The 22,803-nt window shown below is 44.2% G+C and overlaps 1 pseudogene; it reads right to left on the bottom strand.

Annotated features, from left to right (window-relative positions):
• LOC116811167 (protein cordon-bleu-like) overlaps positions 1–20,315 on the bottom strand; it is a 62,115-nt pseudogene extending 41,800 nt beyond the window's left edge.
• Between the last annotated feature and the right edge of the window lie 2,488 nt (positions 20,316–22,803).

Raw genomic sequence — 22,803 nt, 5'->3', positions numbered from 1 at the left:
GAAGAAGAAGAAGAAGAAGAAGAAGAAGAAGAAGAAGAAGAAGAAGAAGAAGAAGAAGAAGAAGAAGAAGAAGAAGAAAAGAAGAAGAAGAAGGAAATTCTGCCATTTGCGACAACATGGATGGAGCTGGAAACATTATACTAAGCGAAATAAACAAGACACAGAAGAGAAAAGCTGCATGATCTCACTCCTATTTGGAATAGAAGATAATCAAATTCATAAGTTTATAAAGGCAAAGAATATGATGGAAGTTGCCAGGGGGCAGGAGGGGCTAATTCAGAGTTAGTCTTACATTTGCTGGATAGACCAACCCTGGATGTAGAGCTACTCTAAATAGAAGAAAAGAGGGCCAAGGACAGAACCTAGGAGAAAGCCAGCACTTAACAATGAAAGCTAGAGTTGACTCTGGATCTGATTGTTCAGGATTAATGTTTAATTTGGGTCTAGCTTTCCCTACCATTTGTATGGCTCTGGATCTATTTCTTTTTTTTAACACCAAATTGGCTACATGTCCCAGGAATGCCAACTAATAGCCTTTACAAATCATAATTAGAAAGGAACGTGTGTGGCAATAAAGCCATATATCATATTCTGGAAAGAGAACAGGAACGAGAGTCATGAGATTTGCCACCTTCTCTCTCTGGGTTTCTGTTTCTCCAAACATAAAAGTGATGAACTGGCTTCAGTTACTTCTATGGCTCTTCCAGCCATAGAAATTGGAACAGCCTATGATTCTTTGACATTTGGTTTATCTACACTTTTCTTGTAGCTGTATCACTGCTCTCCTACATTAATACAAATGGGTAGAAGATGACTATATTCTTTTCAAGGTCAGGACAATAGAAGAAAACCCCAAAAACACAGTCACAAAATATGATAAGTAAAACGAAGTGAGAGTTATAGGGGAAAATGTGATTGACCTCTTGCTATTAATATCAGTGCTCAGTTGTACAACAGTAAGGGTGTGTCCCCTTGAGATCAAATCAATGGCTCAAAAGAGGGAAACAAACCACTTTTTTTCCTGATAAAATCAAGGTTTACTCCTCAACCCTGCTAATTTTTGAGGAGATAGTGAATATTGTTCTCTCTTCATTACTTCTCTCACAGTTGTCATAAAATGTTAAGAATTTTTTTTTTTTTTGAGACAAGGTCTTGCTCTGCTGCTCAGACTGGAGTACAGTGGCATGATCTCAGCTCACTGCAACCTCCGCATCCCAGGCCCAAGTGATTCTCCTGTCTCAGCCTCTAGGCCCAAGGGATTCTCCTGCTTCAGCTTCCTGAGTAGCTGGGACTACAGATGTGCACCACCACACACGGCTAATTTCTTTTTTTTTTGAGATGGAGTCTCTCTCTGTCGCCTAGGCTGGAGTGCAGTGGTGCAACCTTGGCTCACTGCAACCTCCACCTCCCAGGTTCAAATGATTCTGCCTCAACCTCCTGAGTAGCTGAGATTACAGGGGCATGCCACCACACCTGGCTAATTTTTGTATTTTTAGTAGAGACGAGGTTTCATCATGTTGGTCAGGCTGGTCTCAAACTCCTGACCTTATGATCCGCCCACCTCGGCCTCCCAAAGTGCTGGGATTACAGTCGTGAGCCACCATGCCCAGCCTAATTTTTGTATTTTTAGTAGAGACAGGGTTTTTCCATGTTGCCCCCCAGACTGGTCTCAAACTCCTGAGCTCAGGTGATCTGCCCACCTCGGCTTCCCAAAGTACTGGGATTACAGCTCTGAGCTACTGCCACCGTGCCCAGCCTAGAATGTTTTGATATATGTAAAAGAAAGGGTGTATAACTACTATTCTCAACTCATCAACTATTCTTACCAAACCTTCAAAGCTTTTTGGAGGGAAATTAGTCTAGAGACAGTGTGCCCTGCTCACCTTCTTCCTTACTGCCAGCTTGGAATGATTTTCCAGTGTAACATCTATGTTCCTTGCTTCTATTCTGAAGTTTAAGAATACTTTTAGAGAGGGGGTGTGAATAAAGATCACGCCGCCTTTCTTTTTTATTGTTTCTTTTTTTTGAGATAGAGTCTTGATTTGCCACCCAGGCTGGAGTGCAATGGCATGATCTCAGCTCACTGCAACCCCAAACTCCTGGGCGCAAGCGATCCTCCTGCCTCAGCCTCCCAAGTAGTTGGGACACAGGTATGCACCACCATATCTGACTTTTTTTTTTTGATGGAGTCTCACTGTGTCACTAGGCTGGAGTGCAATGGCGTGATCTCGGCCAACTGCAAACTCCACCTCCCAGGTTCAAGTGATTCTGCTGCCTCAGCCTCCCGAGTAGCTGGGATTACAGGTGTGGACCACCACACCCAGCTAATTTTTGTATTTTTAGTAGAGACAGGGTTTTGCCACTTTGGCCAGGCTGGTCTTGAAATCCTGACTTCAGGTGATCTGCCCGTCTCAGCCTCCCAAAGTGCGGGGATTACAAGCATTAGCCACCGTGCCTGGCCATACACCTTGCTATTTTTAATCATTTTTTAATAAATGGCATCTACTATATTGCCAAGGCTGGTCTTGAACTCCTGGCATCAGGCAATCCTCCTGCCTCAGCCTCTCAGAGTTCTGGGATTACAGCCGTGAACCACTATGCTCAGCCTGTGCTGTTCTTTCTATGAAAAGATGGTACAACTGATCTATGAATAAGCCATGTCCTTTCAGTTCTTTTGCTAGGATTAAGGATGAGATTATTCTGAATCATCTGCACTCTCTCACACTCTTGTGACCAAACAGCTATCATGTGTACCCAGGTGGCTACTGATAGAGGTAAAAGCAGTGGTCAAGAAATTAACTAGTTCCTTTACCTCAGACCTTGGATCACAAACCTCACATGTCTGGTACTCTTATCAATTACGTTCACCATATTGACCGTGTCATCGGGTCCACCACCTAGGCAATATGTAGACATAGGCTGAGTCCCAAAACCTCAGTACGGAACCCCACAGGCAGAGGCTCCAGCTTGGAGAACGGGTTAAGTTCTAGGTTTCTGTTCCAATCTGTGAAGCTGATTCATCCCTGGAGCAGGGTACAGGGGTCAACACACTGCCTTCTGTTTTTTGTACCGGGGCAGGTAGAGGGAGGCCACAATTTTGGAAGATGGGGATTGCCCAGCTGCCAGCTTTTTCAGCAGATGGTATAACCACCATGAGATAATTAGCATGCAGTCCCACAGTGGGGCTGAGTACAGAGAAGGAGCAACTGAAATGGAAAATTAGATCAACAAAAATGGAGGAGAGGTTGTTATCTCAGTTGAAAATGTTCACACCTCATTTGTGAAAGGCTCAACATGAAAGGCTCCTGACTGCATCAGCACTAAAGATGCATTTCTTTCCCGTTCTCATCTGGGTCTCAGAATGCCTTACTAGCTTCCTGAGTGTATTTTATTTCTGCTCTTTCTCAAATTGCACTTCCTTTATGACTACTAATGTGAAGAGGTCTGGAATATCCTAATGCTCAGATCTCCCACTTCCTGGGGCACACCTAAACGCACCTGCTTGGTGTACAGGTGTCACGGCCAGAACTCATCAGGAATGGGACTGTGCCTGCCTCAATACCTCTGCTGGCAATCTGTCATTTTGCTTGTTTAACCAAAGGCTCGTATCATTATATGGCTTGAATCTGTTAAGAATCGAGGTGACAAATTGTGCTTTTGATTATTCTTTTGTTGTTTTAAACATCCTTTTGATGTACTAAGAGCCACTTATATATGAATAAAACAAGCAGCCATCTGTTTTATGAAGCATTGGATTGTAAAAGTGTCAACTCAAGCACAATCTACTAATTTGTCAATTGTTGAGCATTGGCCAACTGACGGAAATTAGCTGTGTTGCTGGACATACACACCCTTACTTCGTTAGTTGTGTATGTCTGTAGTTGGGAGGGGAGCTATAAAATAACACTGGTGATGGGCGTGGTGGCTCACACCTGTAATCCCAGCACTTTGGGAGGCCGAGGCAGGCAGATCACCTGAGGTCAGGAGTTTGAGACCTGCCTGGCCAACATGGTGAAACCCTGTCTCTACTAAAAATACAAAAATTAGCTGGACATGGTGGCAGGCACCTGTAATCCCAGCTACTCAGGAGGCTGAGGCAGGAGAATTGCTTGGACCCAGGAGGCGGAGGTTGCAGTGAGCTGAGATTGTGCCACTGCACTCCAGCCTGGGCGACAAGAGCAAGACTTGTCTTAAAAAAAAAAAAAAAAAAAAAAAGTGAAAAAGACCATGGCCCTGGTTAACCCGAGGCAGAAGGGAAGCTTACTTTTTTTTTTCTTTTTTTTTTTTTTAAGACGTATTCTCACGCTGTCGCCCAGGCTGGAGTGCAGTGGCACAATCTCAGCTCACTGCAACCTCTGCCTCCTGGGTTCAAGTGCCACATTACAGGTGCACACCACCGTGCCCGGGTAATTTTTGTACTTTTCCTAGAGACAGGGTTTCACCATGTTGGCCAGCCTGGTCTTGAACTCCTGACCTCAAGTGATCCATCTGCCTCGGCCTCCCAAAGTGCTGGGATTGCAGGCGTGAGCCACCGTGCTCGGCCAGAAGGGATGCTTACTTCTGGATGCAGTGTGCAAAGATTGTCCTATTGCCTTCAGCTCCAGGTTAAATCCTCCCACCTGAGACTGACTCCCTTCCTTATAGAAACTGGCAGTGTTCAATACTTGACAACTGAGTTCCTTAGGACCTCAGTGACCTTTGAGGAGAAAGGGGAAACACAAAAGAAGAGGAAACTAAACAAAGAATAAAGCCCTCCTGCAACCAGAAGGCGTCCTTATCCCTCATTTTGGCTGAGTACACTGGATTCATAAACTCTTTTTTATTGAATTGAATTTTAAAGCTTTTACTTAGTGTTTTTCTGGTAGGTAGATAAGGCAGAAGCCAACAAGCATCTAGCTACCCAACTCAATAGTGGGGCCCACCAGGGCATGATCCAGGCATATTTATGAAATAGGCAAAGTTTGTACGCAGCATGCCCCCACTCCTCCTTTGGCACTTTCCTCCCCTTCTGGTCCACCTCTCTGAGTCCCAGCATCTCCTGCTGACACCTGGTTGGGCAGGGTCATTCCCTGTCCTACCTCTTAATGTAAGCTGGAGTCCCTATTTCTTAGCATTGAGCACCATTTCAGACCTCTCACACATCTCAAATCAAAAGGTATCATTCTAATCCCACAGGGCCTAACTTCATCATGGAATATCCTCATAAGTGACACATCTGCATTTTTAGGGAGGTCTTCTGGAATTCCTCAGTCCAGACAGATGATTCTGATGCTGGAAAGTTCAGACATGATTAAACTTTAGCAAGAGACATTTGGGGGTACTCAGGAGGGCAATTTAAGAATTCCTTAAAACATGACTTCCTGAGGCAGTTGTACCTATTTTGTGTGTGTGTGTGTGTGTGTGTGTGTGTGTGTGTGTAGGACTGGCTCTAGAATCACATGGAGGCTCCTGGGCAACAACCATATACATGTACGGAAGTCAGCTGGCTTCTTCTGTCCCGGAAGTTTCCCCAATTGGTAAGAGGAGTGATCTGAGAATAGTTCAGGCAGCCCAAGATGCTGATTTCTGGTTTCAAAACTCTATAATGAGGGTGGAATAACACACATTGGAGGCCGGGCGCGGTGGCTCACGCTTGTAATCCCAGCACTTTGGGAGGCCGAGGCGGGCGGATCACGAGGTCAGGAGATCGAGACCACGGTGAAACCCCGTCTCTACTAAAAATACAAAAAATTAGCCGGGCGTGGTGGCGGGCGCCTGTAGTCCCAGCTACTCGGAGAGGCTGAGGCAGGAGAATGGCGTGAACCTGGAAGGCGGAGCTTGCAGTGAGCCGAGATCGCGCCACTGCATTCCAGCCTGGGTGACAGAGCGACTCCGTCTCAAAAAAAAAAAAAAAAAAAAAACACATTGGAGAAGACTCCAAAAGGTAGGAGGGTGGGAGGAGGGTGAAGGATGAGAAAGTACCTATTGGGTACAATGTATACAATTCGGGTGATGGGTACACTAAAAGCCCAGACTTCATCAACTATGCAGTATAACTGATAGAGTTTGTGTATTTGTCCTCACCCAAATCTCATGTTGAAATCTAATCCCCCATGTTAGAGGTGGGGCCTGGTGGGAGGTGTTTGGATCATGGGGACAGATCCCTCGTGAATGGCTTGGGCCACCCCCTTGGTGATAAGTGGGCTCTCACTCTGAGTTCACATGAGATCTGGTCATTTAAAAGTGTGTGGTGGCGCTCTCTCTCTCTCTCTGTCTCTCCACACACATACACACTTCCCTCTCTCTGTCCTGGCCACCCCATTCTCACCATGTGATATGCCTGCTCCTGCTTTGCCTTTCACCGTGATTGGAAGCTTCCTGAGGCCTCCCCAGAAGTAGATGCCGCTATGCTTTCCTGTACAGCCTGCAGAACTGCAAGCCAATTAAATCTCTTTTCTTATAAATTAGCCAGCCTCAGGTATTTCTTTATAGCAATACAAAATTGACCCTGTCTCAAAAAAAACCTCTCAAAACTCAAACAATCCGATTAGAAAATGAGCAAAATATATGAATAGATATTTCACCAAAAAGGATATATAGATTGCAAACACACGACAAAGATGCTCAATCAACATCATTAGCCATAAGGGAAATGCAAATTAAAATCACAATGAGATATCACTAAACACCTATCAGCATAGCTAAAAATAAAAAATAGTTAACAACACACCTGCTGGCAAATAAGCAGAAAAACTGTATCATTCATACATTGTTGGCATTCTTCAACAGATTAATGATTAAACAAATTATAATTCATCCATGCCATGGAATACTATGCAGCAATAACAAGAAATCAGGGGCCAGACACAGTGGCTCAAGCTTATAATCCAAGCACTTTGGGAGGCTGAGGAAGGAGGATTGCTTGAGCCCAGGCGTTCGAGACCAGCCTGGGCAACATAGTGAGACCCTGTCTCTACAAAAAAAATTAAAAATTAGCTGGGTGTGGTAGCACACGCTTGTAGTCCCAGCTAATAAGAAGGCTGAGGTATGAGGATCGCTTGAGTGAGTTCAAAGCTGCAGTGAGCCGTGATCCCATCACTGCACTCCAGCTTGGGTGACAGAATGAGACTGTCTCAAAAAAAGAAAAAAAAAAGAAATCAGGTATTGGTTCATGCAATAACTTGAATGAACTCCTGGGAAGTTTGCTTAGTGAAAAAAAGCCAATCTTAAAAGGTTATAAAATGTATGATTATTTATATAACACTCTTGACAAAAATATAGAGATGGGGAACAGATTAGTGGGTACCAGGCATTAGGGAATGGAGCATATAGGAGGTAGGCATGGCAGCTGGGCGTGTTGGCTCATGCCTGTAATCCCAGCACTTTGGGAGGCCGAGGGGGTGGATCACCTGAGATCAGGAGTTTGAGACCAGCCTGGCCAACATGGTGAAACCCTGTCTCTACTAAAAATACAAAAATTAGCTGGTCGTGGTGGCAGGTGCCTATAATCCCAGCTACTCAGGAGGCTGAGGCAGGAGAATCACTTGAACCTGGGAGGCAGAGGTTGCAGTTAGCCAAGATTGCACCACTGCACTCCAGCCTGGATGACAAGGGTGAAACTCCATCTCAAAAAAAAAAAAAGAGGTAGGCATGGCTACAAAAGTTTCCTTGTGGTGAAAGTACGTTTCTGTACTGTGTTGGTGGACACATGAACCTACACGTGATACAACTGCATAAAACTTCTAGTGAAAAAGATCTGTTATTTAAAAAAATGCATATAACGAAATACATAGAACACATAAACAGAAACAAATGATTACAAGTAAAACTTGGGAAATCTGGACAAGAGTAATAGGTTGTAGCAACGTCTTGGTTGTGATACTATAGTACAGTTTTATAAGATGTCACCACTGAGAAAAACTGGATAAAGGGTACATAATATCTCAATGTGCCATTTCTGACAATTGCAAGTGAACCTACAATCATTGCAAAATAGAAAGTTTAATTTTTTAAAAAAAGATAAAAACAAAAAATTGGGGCCTTGAACATTTTCTGGCTCATTGTGCAGGCATGAAACTCATTGGCCATCTGGCTACCAGGCTGGATAGTTACAAAGAAGAATGACTCCCCAAACCTGAGTATGTAGCACCTTAGGGCCTCTGGTAATCCAAAGAAGAATTGTTTGCCTTCTGGAAATTCTCAGTAACCAAGTTTAATTGAACATCACTTTAATGAAAAAAACCAAGCCTTTGCTATATAAATCTTCATACCAGGGGACAGCACTAGGAAATCAAAACAGGGTGTCTTAATCTATCTCCACCCCAGAGGCAGGGTTTCGCTCTATCTCCCAGGCTGGAGTGCGGTGGTACCTCCTGCCTCGACCTCCTGGGCTCAAGCAATTCTCCTGCCTCAGTCTCCCGGGTAGCTGGGACTACAGGCACGCGCCACCACACCCAGCTAATTTTTATATATTTTTTTTTTGTAGAGAGGTGGTCTTGCCCTGTTGCCCAGGCCGTTCTCCAACTCCTGGGTTCCAGTGATCCACCTGCCTTGGCCTCCCAAAGTGCTGGGATTACAGGCATGAGCCACCATGCCTGGTCCAAAAGTTCTCTATATATCCTAGATAAGAGTCCTTTGTTGGGTATGTAGCTTGCAAATATTTTCTCTCAGTCTATAGCTTGTCTTTTCATTCTCTTAATAGAACCTTTCATAGATCAAAGCTTTTAATTTTTTATGAAGCCCAATTTAATGTATTTTTTCTTACATGGATAACCCTTAGACAGTGTCAAACCTAAGAACACTTTGCTAGGCCCTAAATCATGAAGATTTTCTCCTGTGTTTTTTTTTTCTCTAAAATGTTTTATAGTTGTATGCTTTACATTTAAGTCTGTGATCCATTTTGAGTTATTTTTGTATAAAGTGGGATGTTTAGGTAAAAGTTCACTTTTTTGGCCTATGGATGTCAATTGCTCCTGAACTGTTTGTTGAAAACGCTGTCCTTCCTTAAGTTGCTTTTATACCTTTGTCAAAAATCGGTTGAGCAAGTTTGCATTGCTATATTTCTGGGTTTTTTGTTCCATTGATCTATGTGTCTACTCTCTGCCATTACCACACTCTCTTTTTTTTCTTTTTATTTGTACAATACTGGGGTACATGTGCAATTTTATTATATGCATTGATTGCACAGTGGCCAAGTTAGTTAGGGCTTTGAGTGTATCCATCACTCGAATAACATACATTGTACCCATTAGCCAATTTCTCATCCTCCTCCTTCCACCCCTCACCCTTCCAAGTCTGCATGATCTATCATTTCCACTGCCTATATCCGTGTACCACAGTATCTTGATTACTATAGCCATATATGGTAACCCTTTATATGGGGAAGAGTGGTTCCCTCCAATTTATTCTTTATGAAGATCACTTTAGCTACTCTAGGTCCTTTGCCTTTCCATGTAAATTTTAGAAGAAGCTTTTCTATGTCTATGAAGATCCTTGCTGAGATTTTGATAGGAATTTCATTAGCCTATAGATCAATTTGGGGATAATTGGTACCTTTACTATGTTAAGTCTTTTAACCCACACAGTATGTCTCTGCAATTATTAAGGTCTTCTTTGAGTTCTTTCCTCAGTGTTTTATAATTTCCAACATACAGATCCTTTCATGTTTTGTTAAATTTATACTTGCTCTTTGGCACAAGGATGAATGGCATTGTGTTATTTAGATTTCCACATTGTTAGTATATATATGTGATTGATTTTTGTGTGTTTATCTGGTATCATATGACCTTACTGAATTCAGTGAATAGTTCTACGGGTTTTGTTTTTTTTTGTTTGTTTGTTTGTTTTTTTAAAGAAAGATTCCCTGTGATTTTCTATGTAGACAATTAAGTCTTTTGTGAATCAAGACGGTTTCACCTGATCCTTTCCAATCCATGTACCTTTTATTTCCTTTTCTTGCCTTGTGGTGCTAGAGCTATTTTTCCCCCTTTCTTGCCATTGTATTGGATAGAACTTACAGTACAATATTGAATAGAAGTAGTGAGAACAGCCAGGCACGGTTGCTCATGGCTGTAGCACTCTGGGAGGCCAAGGTGGGCAGATAACCTGAGGTTATGAGTTCGAGACCAGCCTGGCCAACATGGCGAAACCCCGTCTCTACTAAAAATACAAAAATTAGCTGGGCGTGGTGGTAGGCCCGTGTAGTCCCAGCTACTTGGGAGGCTGAGGCACAAGAATCGCTTGAACCCAGGAGGCAGAAGTTGCAGTGAGCTGAGATTGTGCCACTGCACTCCAGCCTGGGTGACAGAGTGAGACTCCACCTCAAAGAAAAAAAAAAGTAGTGAAAACAAACACGCTTGCCTTGTTCTGACTTGAGAAAGAACTCAGTCTTTCACCATTAAGCATAATGTTAGTTGTAGGTTTTTTGTAGATGTTCTTTATGAGATTAAGGAAGTTTTCCTCTATGCCTAGTGTACTGACAGTTTTTAATCATGAATAAATGTTGAACTTTAGGCTGGGTGTGGTGGCTCATGCCTGTAATCCCAGCAATTTTGGGAGGCTGAGGTGGGCAGATTGCCTGAGCTCAGGAGTTCGAGACCAACCTGGACAACACGGTGGAACCTTGTCTCTACAAAAAAATACCAAAAATTAGCCAGGCATGATGGCACACACCTACAGTACCAGCTACTGGGGGACTGAGGAGGGAGGGTCACTTGGGCCCAGGAGGCTGAGGCTGCAGTGAACCATGTTTGTGCCACTGCACTCCAGCCTAGGTAACAAAGCAAGACCCTGTCTCAAAAAAAAAAAAAAAAAACAAAAAAACAGTTGAATGTTATCATCAAATGCTTTTTCTGTGCCAGTTGATACGGTCAAATGATTTTAGTCTGCTGATATGGTGGATTACATTGATTAATTTTAAAATATTGAACTATGCATACATGGGAATAAATCCCAGATTATAATTCTTTTCTACATTGTTGGGTTCACTTGGCTATTATTTTGTGGCAGTTTCTGTGTCTAAGTCCATGAAAGATATTCATTCATCTATAGTTTTCTTGCTTTGTACTGTCTTTGGTTTTGGTATCCTTCTGGGAATCTGATTATATGAATGTTGGATCTTTTGTTATTTCCAGCAGGTCCCCGAGGCCCTATCCATCTTTTTCTTTTCAGTCTATTTTCTCTCTGTTGTTCAGGCTGGGTAAATTCTATTGATCTATACACAAGTTCACTGATTTTGTCCTCTGCCATCTCCGCTCTATAATTGATCCTATCCAGCAATTTTTTAAAATCTATTTTTCAGTTCTGTAATTTTCATTTGGTTCTTTAAAAAATGTGAACAGATGTTTTAATCATGTATAAAATGCCTGATTATACATGAATTTGAAGGAAGAAGAGATCAAAGGATTCCTGGGGAAGGTGTGTCAGAAGGGGCCTTCAAGTAAAGAGGCACAGACTATCCCTGCCTAGGGCTGCTCTGAACATCTTCCCATTTCTTCCTCACAACAACCCAACAATGATTATAGCAATACTTATACCCATTTTACAGATGAGGAAACTGAGGCTCAGTCAGGTTAAGTTTTTTTTTAGGTTAAATTATTTAACCAAGGTCCCATTGCCAAGAAGCAAAGGAGTCAGGACTTGAATCCAAGTCTTCCTGATGCCAAAGCCCATGCTTTCACCAGTATCTGGAGGCCCAAGTTAAATACCCTGCCAAGGGGAAATCTTCCCAAACACTCCCAGAATGTGGCCACTTGTTCCTTGGGACCCCCATGTTGTTCCATCCCAGGAACTTGCTTGCCCCCACTTGCCGTGAGCTCTAGTCACGTGTGTCTATGAAGGGTGTCATCACAGTATCACCTATACCTGTACCCAGCACAGGGCCTTGTAGGCTGGTAGCTATCCCAGGTGTCTACTGAGGGAACTTTAACCCGATTAAACCAGAGATCTCAAAAATGCCCTCAGTGGAGGGCTGCTGTGAGTATTCCATGAATGGATGCTCACAAAGAGATCTAGTTCAGTGTTTGGCACACAGTGAGTACTCACTGCAAGGAAGGGTTGCCATTGGGCTGTTTATTGTTATTTGTATTTGACCAGCCTCCCTTCTTGGATTTGAAGTAGTTCCTATTCCCAGAAAGAGGCAGATAAGAGATAGTCATACAGCCACATGAAGGTCAAAACCAAGTTTCCCAATTCTGGACTCCCCAGGAAGTGCTCAATGCCCCTCAGAAAACTACTCAGTCAAGGTTCAGGTCTGTGTCCTTTGACAACATAAGAACCCCTTGTGATGAAATAATTCAGCTGCAGCTCCATCACAGAACCACACATGTATTTCCCATCTTAACTTGTTCTTGCCCTACTCCACATTCCTAATCAGAGACTGAATGTACCATGTCAGACTGGCCTGGAGTATACTTGATTTTTTTTTTTTTTTTTTATACTTTAGGTTTTAGGGTACATGTGCACAAAGTGCAGGTTTGTTACATATGTATCCATGTGCCATGTTGATTTCCTGCACCCATTAACTCATCATTTAGCATTAGGTATATCTCCTAATGCTGTCCCTCCCCCCTCCCCCAACCCCACAACAGTCCCCGGAGTGTATACTTGATTCTTTTGTATAACTTCTATTGCTATGCTAAGATTTTATATTTTTTCCATTTATTTCAAGAGACTTTGCAATTACTTATTAAAGCATTTTTGTGGTTGCTACATTAAAACCCTTGTCAGATAATTTCAACATCTAATTCATCTTGGTGTTGGTATCAGTTGATTGTTTTAGGGTGATTTTTATCATATTCTGGATATATTGACTATTATGATAGAAGACTCTAATTCCTACTTAAATATTTGATTTTAGCAGGCAGTCAGTTTGTTTAGGTTTAGCATGCAGGTCCTGGCCTACTTTTGAAGGCTGTGATTCCAATGACAATTTAGTTTCAGAGCCTCTGTAGTGCTATTTTGGTCTGCTTGATTCATGTGGTGCTAATGGGTCCACTCTTCCCTGCTGGTGCTGCCTGAGGAAGCAGAGTGTTCCTCAGATAGGGTTGCTGGTGCCTCTAGGTGGGGAAGTGATTTTTCTAGTCTGTGGAAACAAAGAATCTTCCTTGTCTCTGCCGGTTCTGGTGGGACTCCCCGGACTTTGCTGCCTGCCTTCCTGGTATCTCTCAGAGGAAGAGAGAAGCCTCAAGACCATGAAGACAAACAGGCTTCCTGGGCTAGGCTACTTGTCATGGTCACGTTTCCCCTTGATGGTGTGCTTGCTTGGAGAGTATCTTTCAGTGGGGTAGGGGAGTCTCTGACCTTGTGGGAAAGGACAGCACTTCTGCTGGCTGCTTATTGTCAGTGGGGCACCTTGCTAAATCCCACTTGCTGGAGTTGCCAGGCTTACTTGTTGGTGTCAGTAGGACTCCCATTCAATGCAGAGGAGAAAGGAATCTACAGGAACCATTTTATATTGCTAGGTTGGGGTTTGGGAAATGCTGGGCCTGGGTCACATTTATGGCTTGAGAGTCATAAGGTACCCTGCTACTATGGTGTTCCTCCGGTTCTGGGATTCCTAATCATTCTGCCTCCCCCTTTACACCTTTTAGAATTCTCCTGTGGCCACCTCTTGAATTATTTCCAGGATTTCTGGTTGGGCTTACCTGGGAGAAGCAGGGAGAAATGAGTCTATGCTATCTTGTCCAGACTGGAAGTGGAAGACCAATCTTGCACTGGTGTCTGCTGCTTCTTCTCCTAGGAATGATTCAGACTTTCATTTATCAACCTTTTTTGGGGGCAAAGAGAAGCTCAGAAGGCTTTGCTTTGTTTAATATATCAAGCCCCCAGCTTTTTGTTTGTGGGGGCATCCATATCCGTGTGTGTGTGTGTGTGTGTGTGTGTGTGTTTGAGAAGAAAAGCTGGCAGAGATTAGCCCTGAAATAACTGTATTACAGTAGCCAAACACTGATAGAATATTGAGTTAACTGTGGATTTATTTTGCTGATAAGATACTCCTATACCACTATACTCACAGAATCATCATATTTTGGTATTTCCATATAGGCGAAAGGCAGAAAATGTGAGAAACACATTCACCCGTCCAAACCCAAAGAATAGACTCAGAGACACGAAGAACAGTGGAAGCGAGACTTTAAATGGTGGTCTTACAAAATCGGGTGTCTGGTAGGCAGGTACACCTGGGGCAGTTACAGCAGGTAATTTATCTCTAGCATGCAAGTCCCTCCCCCAGTTCCTCATTGGTCGAGTACTATGGGGTTACAATAGTCCCAGACGTCACCTAAGTTTCATTATCTTTTATAAGATTATACCCCAGTCCCCTACCCCACTTACATTTCGATTTCCCAATAACAAAACTTTCTTCCCTTTTATGGGCTGATCCCTGCTCTACATTCTGTTTCCTTATCATGACTTTCTAGGTACATGAGCCATGTGGTTTGTCATGTCCACAGGCTGGTTGCCAGTACTTAGATTTATCATGCCTTGAAAATTGACCATGTATAATGTTTTCTCACAAATTCCCTCCTCTTTTTTATTTATTTCCTTTGGTCTCATTTTCATCTAAACCCTTTTGGTCCTCGAATCACTCTAGAAGTTGTCTACTTTCTTCCTTATAGGAGAATGAGTTTAATTTGGTTTCTAATAGTAGCAGGTTATTTTGCTGGTAAGTCATTGGCATTTGTTTATTAATAGCTGTTTCAATTAATCCCTGTGCTACTCCCTTCACACAAGGGATAATACAACATCCCACTGCTGTTAAGACTCCTGCCACAATTACGAGAGATGTAAGGATCGAAGCTACCATGTCTTTCCATTTTCCAAACCAACCTTCTAGCCAGCCTGTAAATGGGTCAATTCCAGCATTTTCTGCCAGTTTGTTGGCTAGAGTTGTCAGTCCTTGTAAAACTCTGGTGATGGTCCCATCTGGGGCAATATTGTTGGGAATGAAAGTACAACATTTCCCATCTAGCAAAACACATACGCCCCCTTTTTCTGCTAGTATCATGTCTAGCACAAGTCTGTTTCCCAGGCCATTCGGCTGGTGCATCGAACTGGCTAGCCACCTCTTTGAGGGCGTCCTGAGTACAATTGATGAATCTCTGTTGATTATAACAGATATAGTTAATCCAATCCACATTCTTATTAATAGTTGATCACCAAAAGAGTGCTGACTCAAACCCAGCAGCTATTTGGCTTCAGGCCTTAAATTCATTAGGCAACCCCTTGGGGACTCCTATCAAGTCAATATATATATTGGGATCAAAAGAATTTGTCAAATCTCTCTGGTTTTTGGTGGCCATGTGTATTTTTGGGTATCTTATGGAATGCCAGGGTGAAAGGAATGACCAATTGGACTAAAGCACAAGTCGTGGTCCAACTGGACAGTAACTAACAGGTTATGGAGGTCCCTTTTCCCACAATACCACCAGACATCAGCCCAGAGTATATGGAGAGCTGAGTAATTGCCATTGCCTGACTCACCAGTGATGATTAGGATGTGGGTACAAGTACGAGAGTTCTCCCACGGGCTTATTGAACTCTGCGCCCTGCTGAGAGACAAGAGGAGTGGTTCATATTCCCTATAGAGAATGAGGGGATTACTCTGGGATCTGACCACCACAATGCAGGAAAGAACAATGACAGGCTCTTGCAAGTCTCATTTCCCCATGCATCTTTGTCCTGGTATAGAGCCAACATGCAATGCATGCCTTCAGGATCAGTATCCCATCCTAGGGGAAATGGAACCACCTGTGCCTGAGGTCGTCCCGCAGCACACACATAGCAATTACTTTTTTTTTTTGAGACGGACTCTCGCTCTGTCACCCAGGCTGGAGTGCGGTGGCGTGATCTTGGCTCACTGTAACCTCCGCCTCCCGGGTTCAAGCGATTCTCCTGCCTCAGCCTCAGCCTCATCCTCCCAAGTAGCTACGATTACAGGCACGTGCCACCATGCCTGGCTAATTTTTTGTATTTTTAGTAGGGACGGGGTTTCACCGTGTTAGCTAGGATGGTCTCGATCCCCTGACCTCGTGACCTGCCTGCCTCAGCCTCCCAAAGTGTTGGGATTACAGGCGTGAGCCACTGCGCCCAGCCAGCAATTACTCTTGTTGAGGGCTTGTACTGAAAATTTGACCCATTTGACCCAGGCATTCACAACCCTGTACCCTGTCTCAATTTCTAAAGTTTGCCTTAAATCCTTTACCGCAATTATTTCTACCCTTTTAGGGTCATTATTTGGTTAACTATTTCCATCAGTAACAGCATAAGCATTATGTCTCTTGCCATTTGTCACTTGGGACAACCCATCCACAAACAGCCTTATCCCATCATGTAGTGGAGCTTCCTTAAGGTCTGGTCTAACTTCGATTTGGTATTCTGTGATATCTAAGCAGTTATGGTCTGATGTCTCTTTGTTCTTCTCTCCTTTCCATAGGAAACTGGCTGGATTCAGGCAAGTATCTGTTTTTACAACCAAATTATCTTTTTCTAGTGACATGGCTTCATATTTTAGAATCCAAGAATCCATTAACCACCTCCTGGCTTTTTGATTTAATATATTCCTGACTTGGTGTGGGTGCTTACTATTAGGGCCCCACCAAAGGTTAGCTTTTGACTCTACCAGCAGGGCTGTGGCAGCTACTGCTTGCACACATTCAGGCCACCCCCGAGAGACAGGCTCGAGAAGCTTGGAGACAAAAGCAACAGGTTGCCTCTCCCCTCCCCCGGTTTGAGTGAGCACCCCAAGGCCAAACTCTGGTCTACTGTTAACAAACAGATGGAATGGTTTCTCTAAAGATGGGAGGGCCAGGACCGGGGCAGTAATGAGGGCCTGCTTTAGCTCTTTCACTACCTGAATTTCCTCTGGGGATCATTGCATGGGATCGGGTTCCTCTTCTAGTAACTTGAGATGCAGAATTTTTGTCTTTTGAGTATATGAGTCAATTCATAACCTGCAGTAGCCAGTTGAACCTAAAAATTTTCGGAGTTCTGTCTTAGGCAAAGGCAGGCCCACTATTCCAGATATTCTCTCTGGGTTTATTCTCCACTTCCCTTCACTAATCAGGTGTCCTAAATATTTAACTTCTTTTTCTACAAACTGCAGTTTGTTCTTAGAGACTTGCAATCCCCTTTCTCCTAGGAAATTAAGCAAGCTTATGGTGGTTTCTGATACCTCGGCCCTCCTCTCCCCAGAAATTAAAAGATTATCTACATATTGTAATGACTGGGTTCCCCTGGAAGGTTGGAAATCCTCCTGGACTTTTTCTATTATTTGATCAAATACATTTGGGGCTTCCATGAAACCTTGTGGCAGCACAGTCTAGCAGTACTGTTGTTTTCTCCCAGTTATAGGATTTTCCCATTCAAAGACAAAGAGGTCCCTACTCCTAAAATCTAGGGGACATGCCCAGAATGCATCTTTTAGACCCACCACACTGAACCACTTATGTTCATAGAGTATCTTATTAACGAGAGTGTAGGGGTTAGGTGCCACAGGATGGTGGGTCTGGACAATTTGATTCATAGTCCCTAGATCTTGCATCAATCTATAGAACCCATCAGGCTTTTTGACTGGGAAAATTGGAGTATTGTATGGTGACATGCAGGGTTCTAATAGTCCATCTTTAATCAATCCCTCTATTACCAGTTGGAGATCTTTTCTCCCTTCAATAGAAATGGGATATTGTTTTCTTGTTCTTTCTTTTTTTTTTTTTTTGAAACGGAGTCTCACTCTGTCGCCAGGCTGAAGTGCAGTGGCATGATCTCAGCTCACTGCAACCTCCGCCTCCTAGGTTCAAGTGATTCTCCTGCCTCAGCCTCCTGAGCAGCTGGGACTACAGGTACGTGCCACCATGCCGAGATAATTTTTGTATTTTTAGTAGAGACGGGGTTTCACCATGTTGGTCAGGATGGTCTCGATCTATTGACCTCATGATATGCCCACTTCAGTCTCCCAAAATGCTGGGATTACAGGCGTGAGCCACTGTGCCTGGCCTGTTTTCTGAAAACTACTTCCCCTGGTTGTTTTAGTTTAATCTGTAAGGGTGTGATTTTTAACCCTCCCCTGTTGCCTTCCCTAATCCACACAAGGTGATTAATTTTTCTTTCCTCTTCCTTTGTTAGGAGGCCCATCATTACTTTTATTTGTCCTTCCTCTATTCCTAATCCTAAACCCAATCTCACAATCAGGTCTTGACCAAGGAGGTTAGTTCCTGCTTCAGGAACATATAAGAGTGACCCCTTAATTTGTTTAGGCCCCAATCTAATTAACATTTCCTTGAATATCAGAACCTGAAATCCCTCCCCTTTTACCCCTGATACTGTCAATTTTTCCTTAGAGACTTCTGTACCCCTTGGTTGGTGAATTAGGGAGGAGCAAGCCACCCCAGTATCAACCAAAACTGTCACTTCTTCTCCCTCGGGTCCAACCTTCACATTTATCAACGGTTCCTGGAGGGTCCTACTCAGAAGGAACCCCTGGCCCCCCTTGTCATCATCAACGGTCATGAAGGGGATCATTTTTTCTTCTTTTTTCCATTCAAGACATTCTCTCTTAAAATGCCCTGGTTTTCCACACTTGTAACATCAACTCATAGTCTTAGGAGCTTTTCCCTTCTTTCTCTGTGTTGAAATCTATTATTCCATTGTCTCCTTCAAGAGGGATCTTGATCTCACCTTTTTCTGACTACCTTTTCCACAGTGGAAACCATGATTCTCGCTTTTTGTTTCTGCTTCTCTTCCTCTCTCCTTACAAAGACCTTCTGAGCTTCCCTCAGTAATTCCTAAATTGGTTTCTCATCCCATTCATTACTCTTTTGTAATTTTTTTGTAATGTCAGGCCAGCTCTTAGTTACAAAGTTAACCTTCAAAAGGCCTTGCCCTACTGGGTCCTCCAGATCTAATCTAGAGTATTTTCTCAGGATCCTCTGCAGGAATGCAGAGGGAGTTTCCTCGTTTTCTTGTTGAATCTTGAATGCCTTTGAGACATTTTGTGTCCTAGGAGTGGACTCTTTGATCCCTTTAATTATTAGTTCCCTGAGGTCCTGCATTTGGGCCCAGTCCCTGGGATCATTATTATCCCATTTAGGATCGACATTCGGAAATTTTTGTTTGGTTGGCAAGACTCCTTGCCCGGGAGGGTGTTGCCTCTCCCAGATGGTCATGGCTGCTCTCCTAATCATTCCCCTTTCTTCTCCTGTGAACAGAATATTCATGATAGACATCATTTCAGCCCAGATGTAAAAGTTGGTTCCTAGGAATTGGTCCAGCTGGTCTGCTAAACCGAGGTGATCTTCTAGGAGCGGTTTCATTTCCTTCTTGAAATTCCTAACTTCAGAACTTGTAAGAGGAGCATTTACAAAGCCAGTCTCTCCCTGTCCCGTGGGAACTTCCCTAAGAGGGAGCATGCCAGATGCCTGCTGTGTGGAAAGGATAATGAAGTTCTCAATATCCCTCTTACACTATCCTTTTCCTTAAATTTGGATGAAGACTTAAAGGAGCAATTGGTTCGGCTCCCCCATGGTCTCCAGGTCTTTCTTCCTCTAACCCTCCTGTTGCCTGCTTGATCTTCCTGTCCCCTATTTTGTGAGCTGTATGGAGGGGCAAGCATGATACGGGGTCACAGGGCTTTTCACTGGGCAAGGGCTTTTCACTAGGCTCTTTTTCTTCTTCTTTGATGGGGAACGTGGGGGTTAATTCTTTGATCCAGCAGAGAGCATAACCTATCTCTTCTTGTGAGGATGGTTTTTTTGTTTGTTTGTTTGTTTGTTTGTTTTTAGTGGAGTCTCGCTCTGTCGCCCAGGCTGGAGTGCAGTGGCACCATCTCTGCTCACTGCAAGCTCTGCCTCCCAGGTTCACGCCATTCTCCTGCCTCAGCCTCCCGAGTAGCTGGGACTACAGGTGCCCACCACCACGCCCAGCTAATTTTTTGTATTTTTAGTAGAGACGGGGTTTCACTGTGTTAGCCAGGACGGTCTCAATCTCCGGAGATCGTGATCCACCCACCTCGGCCTCCCAAAGTGCTGGGACCACAGGCCTAAGCCACCGCACCCAGCCTAGGATAGAGCTTTATCATTCACATAGAGAATTAAAGCTTGGCACACCCAATACTCATCTGAGCCAAACTTAAACCAAAAGACTGAAGGCTTATGAATGGGGTCTTTGGGACAGATAAAACAGCAATACTTTATCATCTTTTGCTTTTCTTTGTCCCTGGTTCAAGGGCTGTCCCTCCAAACCTGCAGCATTCTCCCCAAAGTACTATCCGGGGGAATGTCAGAGGGAGTCTCTTTGGCTCCCTCTTTCCTTTGTCCCCTAGGCCTAGAATTTCTGTTTCCCATTTTCGTCAGTCTGTGTCTTAGTTTTTCCCCGTGTACTCAAGCCCCCCACTAGAGGTTTCTTGCACACACCGAGAATCACTTCATCCATCTCTGGATGTTTCCCTCGCGAGAGAACAGAACCACAAATTGGGTCTCCACACTTGCTTCATACCTAGGATACGTCTCAGTCACACACACTCAACCTCCAAAAATGCCCAACCACCAAGACAATACTCACAGTTCAATTTTCCTACCTTGGCTCGTACATAAGGTTGCCTGGTCGCCACGGTGCCTGCTTTTCTCCCTGTGTCACCTCCACTGCCTCCTGAATAACAGTCTCAGGTTTGTCTATGGCCTCTGCAGGGAGCCGGGATTCCCAGACAGAGTAGGCCACTTAAATCAGGTGGGACGTCTCTCCCCTCTTGGCCGGAGTCCAACTCCACGCAGGCACAGAGATCCCAGTTGGGCCCCCAAGTTTGTGAGAAACACATTCATCTGTCCAGACCCAAAGAATGGACTCAGAGACACAAAAGAAAAATGGAAGCAAGACTTTTAATGGTGATCTTGCAAGAATGGGTGTCTGGTAGGCAGGCATAGCTGGGGCAGCTACAGCAGGTAATTTATCTCCTAGCACGCAAGTATCTCCCCCAGTTCCTCATTGGTCAAGTACTGTGGGGTTACAATCTTCCTGGACGTCACCTAAGTTTCATTATCCCTTATAAGGTTATAACCCAGTCCCCTTCCCTGCTTAAGTTTTGATTTTCCAGTAACTATGTAAGCTTTTTCTTCCCTTTTATAGGCTGACTCCTCTTCTACATTCTGTTTACTTATTGCGACTTTCTAGGTGCATGAGCTGTGCGGTTTGTCACATCCGCAGGCTGGCTGCCAGTACTTAGATTTATCATACCTTGAAAATGGACCATTTAAAATGTTTTCTCACAGAAAATAAGATTTTAAAACATTATCCTCCCTTTATATAAAACCTTGGGATATTAGCATACTCTGTGCTGGACCAGCATACTCTGGTCCTGGAAAATAAGGACCACTGGATCACTGTCCATCACAGGAAAACAAAATGCCACTGTAGAAAACTGTCTGTGGCGGGGGTGGAGCCAAGATGGCCGAATAGGAACAGCTCCAGTCTACAGCTCCCAGCCTGAGCGACACAGAAGACGGGTGATTTCTGCATTTCTGTTTGAGGTACTGGTTTCATCTCACTAAGGAGTGCCAAACAGTGGGTGCAGGACAGTCGGTGAAGTGCACTGTGCATGAGCTGAAGCAGGGCGAGGCATTGCCTCACTCGGGAAGCGCAAGGGGTCAGGGAGTTCCCTTTCCTAGTCAAAGAAAGGGGTAACAGACGGCACCTGGAAAATCGGGTCAGTCCCACCCTAATACTGCGCTTTTCCAACGGGCCTGGAAAATGGCACACCAGGAGATTGTGTCCCGCACCTGGCTTGGAGGGTCCTATGCCCACGGAGTCTCGCTGATTCCTAGCACAGCAGTCTGAGATCAAACTGCAAGGTGGCAGCGAGGCTGGGGGAGGGGCGCCCACCATTGCCCAGGCTTGCTTAGGTAAACAAAGCAGCCAGGAAGCTCGAACTGGGTGGAGCCCACCACAGCTCAAGGAGGCCTGCCTGCCTCTGTAGGCTCCACCTCTGGGGGCAGGGCACAGACAAACAAAAACTCAGCAGGAACCTCTACAGACTTAAATGTCCCTGTCTGACTGACAGCTTTGAAGAGAGTAGTGGTTCTCCCAGCATGCAGCTGGAGATCTGAGAACGGACAGACTGCCTCCTAAAGTGGGTCCCTCACCCCCGAGCAGCCTAACTGGGAGGCACCCCCAGTAGGGACAGACTGATACCTCACTCAGCCGGGTACTCCTCTGAGACAAAACTTCCAGAGGAACTATCAGACAGTTGAATTTGTGGTCTCACGAAAATCCGCTGTTCTGCAGCCACCACCACTGACACCCAGCCAAACAGGGTCTGGAGTGGACCTCTAGTAAACTCCAAGAGACCTGCAGCTGAGGGTCCTGTCTGGTAGAAGGAAAACTAACAAACAGAAAGGACATCCACACCAAAAACCCATCTGCACATCACCATCATCAAAGACCAAAAGTAAATAAAACCACAAAGATGGGGAAAAAACAGAGCAGAAAAACTGGAAACTCTAAAAAGCAGAGCACCTCTCCTCCTCCAAAGGAACGCAGTTCCTCACCAGCAACGGAACAAAGCTGGACGGAGGATGACTTTGACGAGTTGAGAGAAGAAGGCTTCAGACAATCAAACTACTCCGAGCTACGGGAGGAAATTCAAAACAATAGCAAAGAAGTTAAAAACTTTGAAAAAAAATTAGACGAATGGATAACTAGAATAACCAATGGAGAGAAGGGCTTAAAGGAGCTGATGGAGCTGAAAGCCAAGTATCGAGAACTACGCGAAGATTGCAGAAGCCTCGGTAGCAGATGCGATCAACTGGAAGAAAGGGTATCACTGATGGAAGATGAAAT

The sequence above is a fragment of the Hylobates moloch genome, unplaced genomic scaffold (assembly GCF_009828535.3).
Source record: "Hylobates moloch isolate HMO894 unplaced genomic scaffold, HMol_V3 SCAFFOLD_7, whole genome shotgun sequence".
Classification (NCBI taxonomy): Eukaryota; Metazoa; Chordata; class Mammalia; order Primates; family Hylobatidae; genus Hylobates; species Hylobates moloch.
The sequence above is the reverse complement of the archived record's forward strand: the minus strand, read 5'-3'. Positions and strand labels throughout refer to the sequence as shown.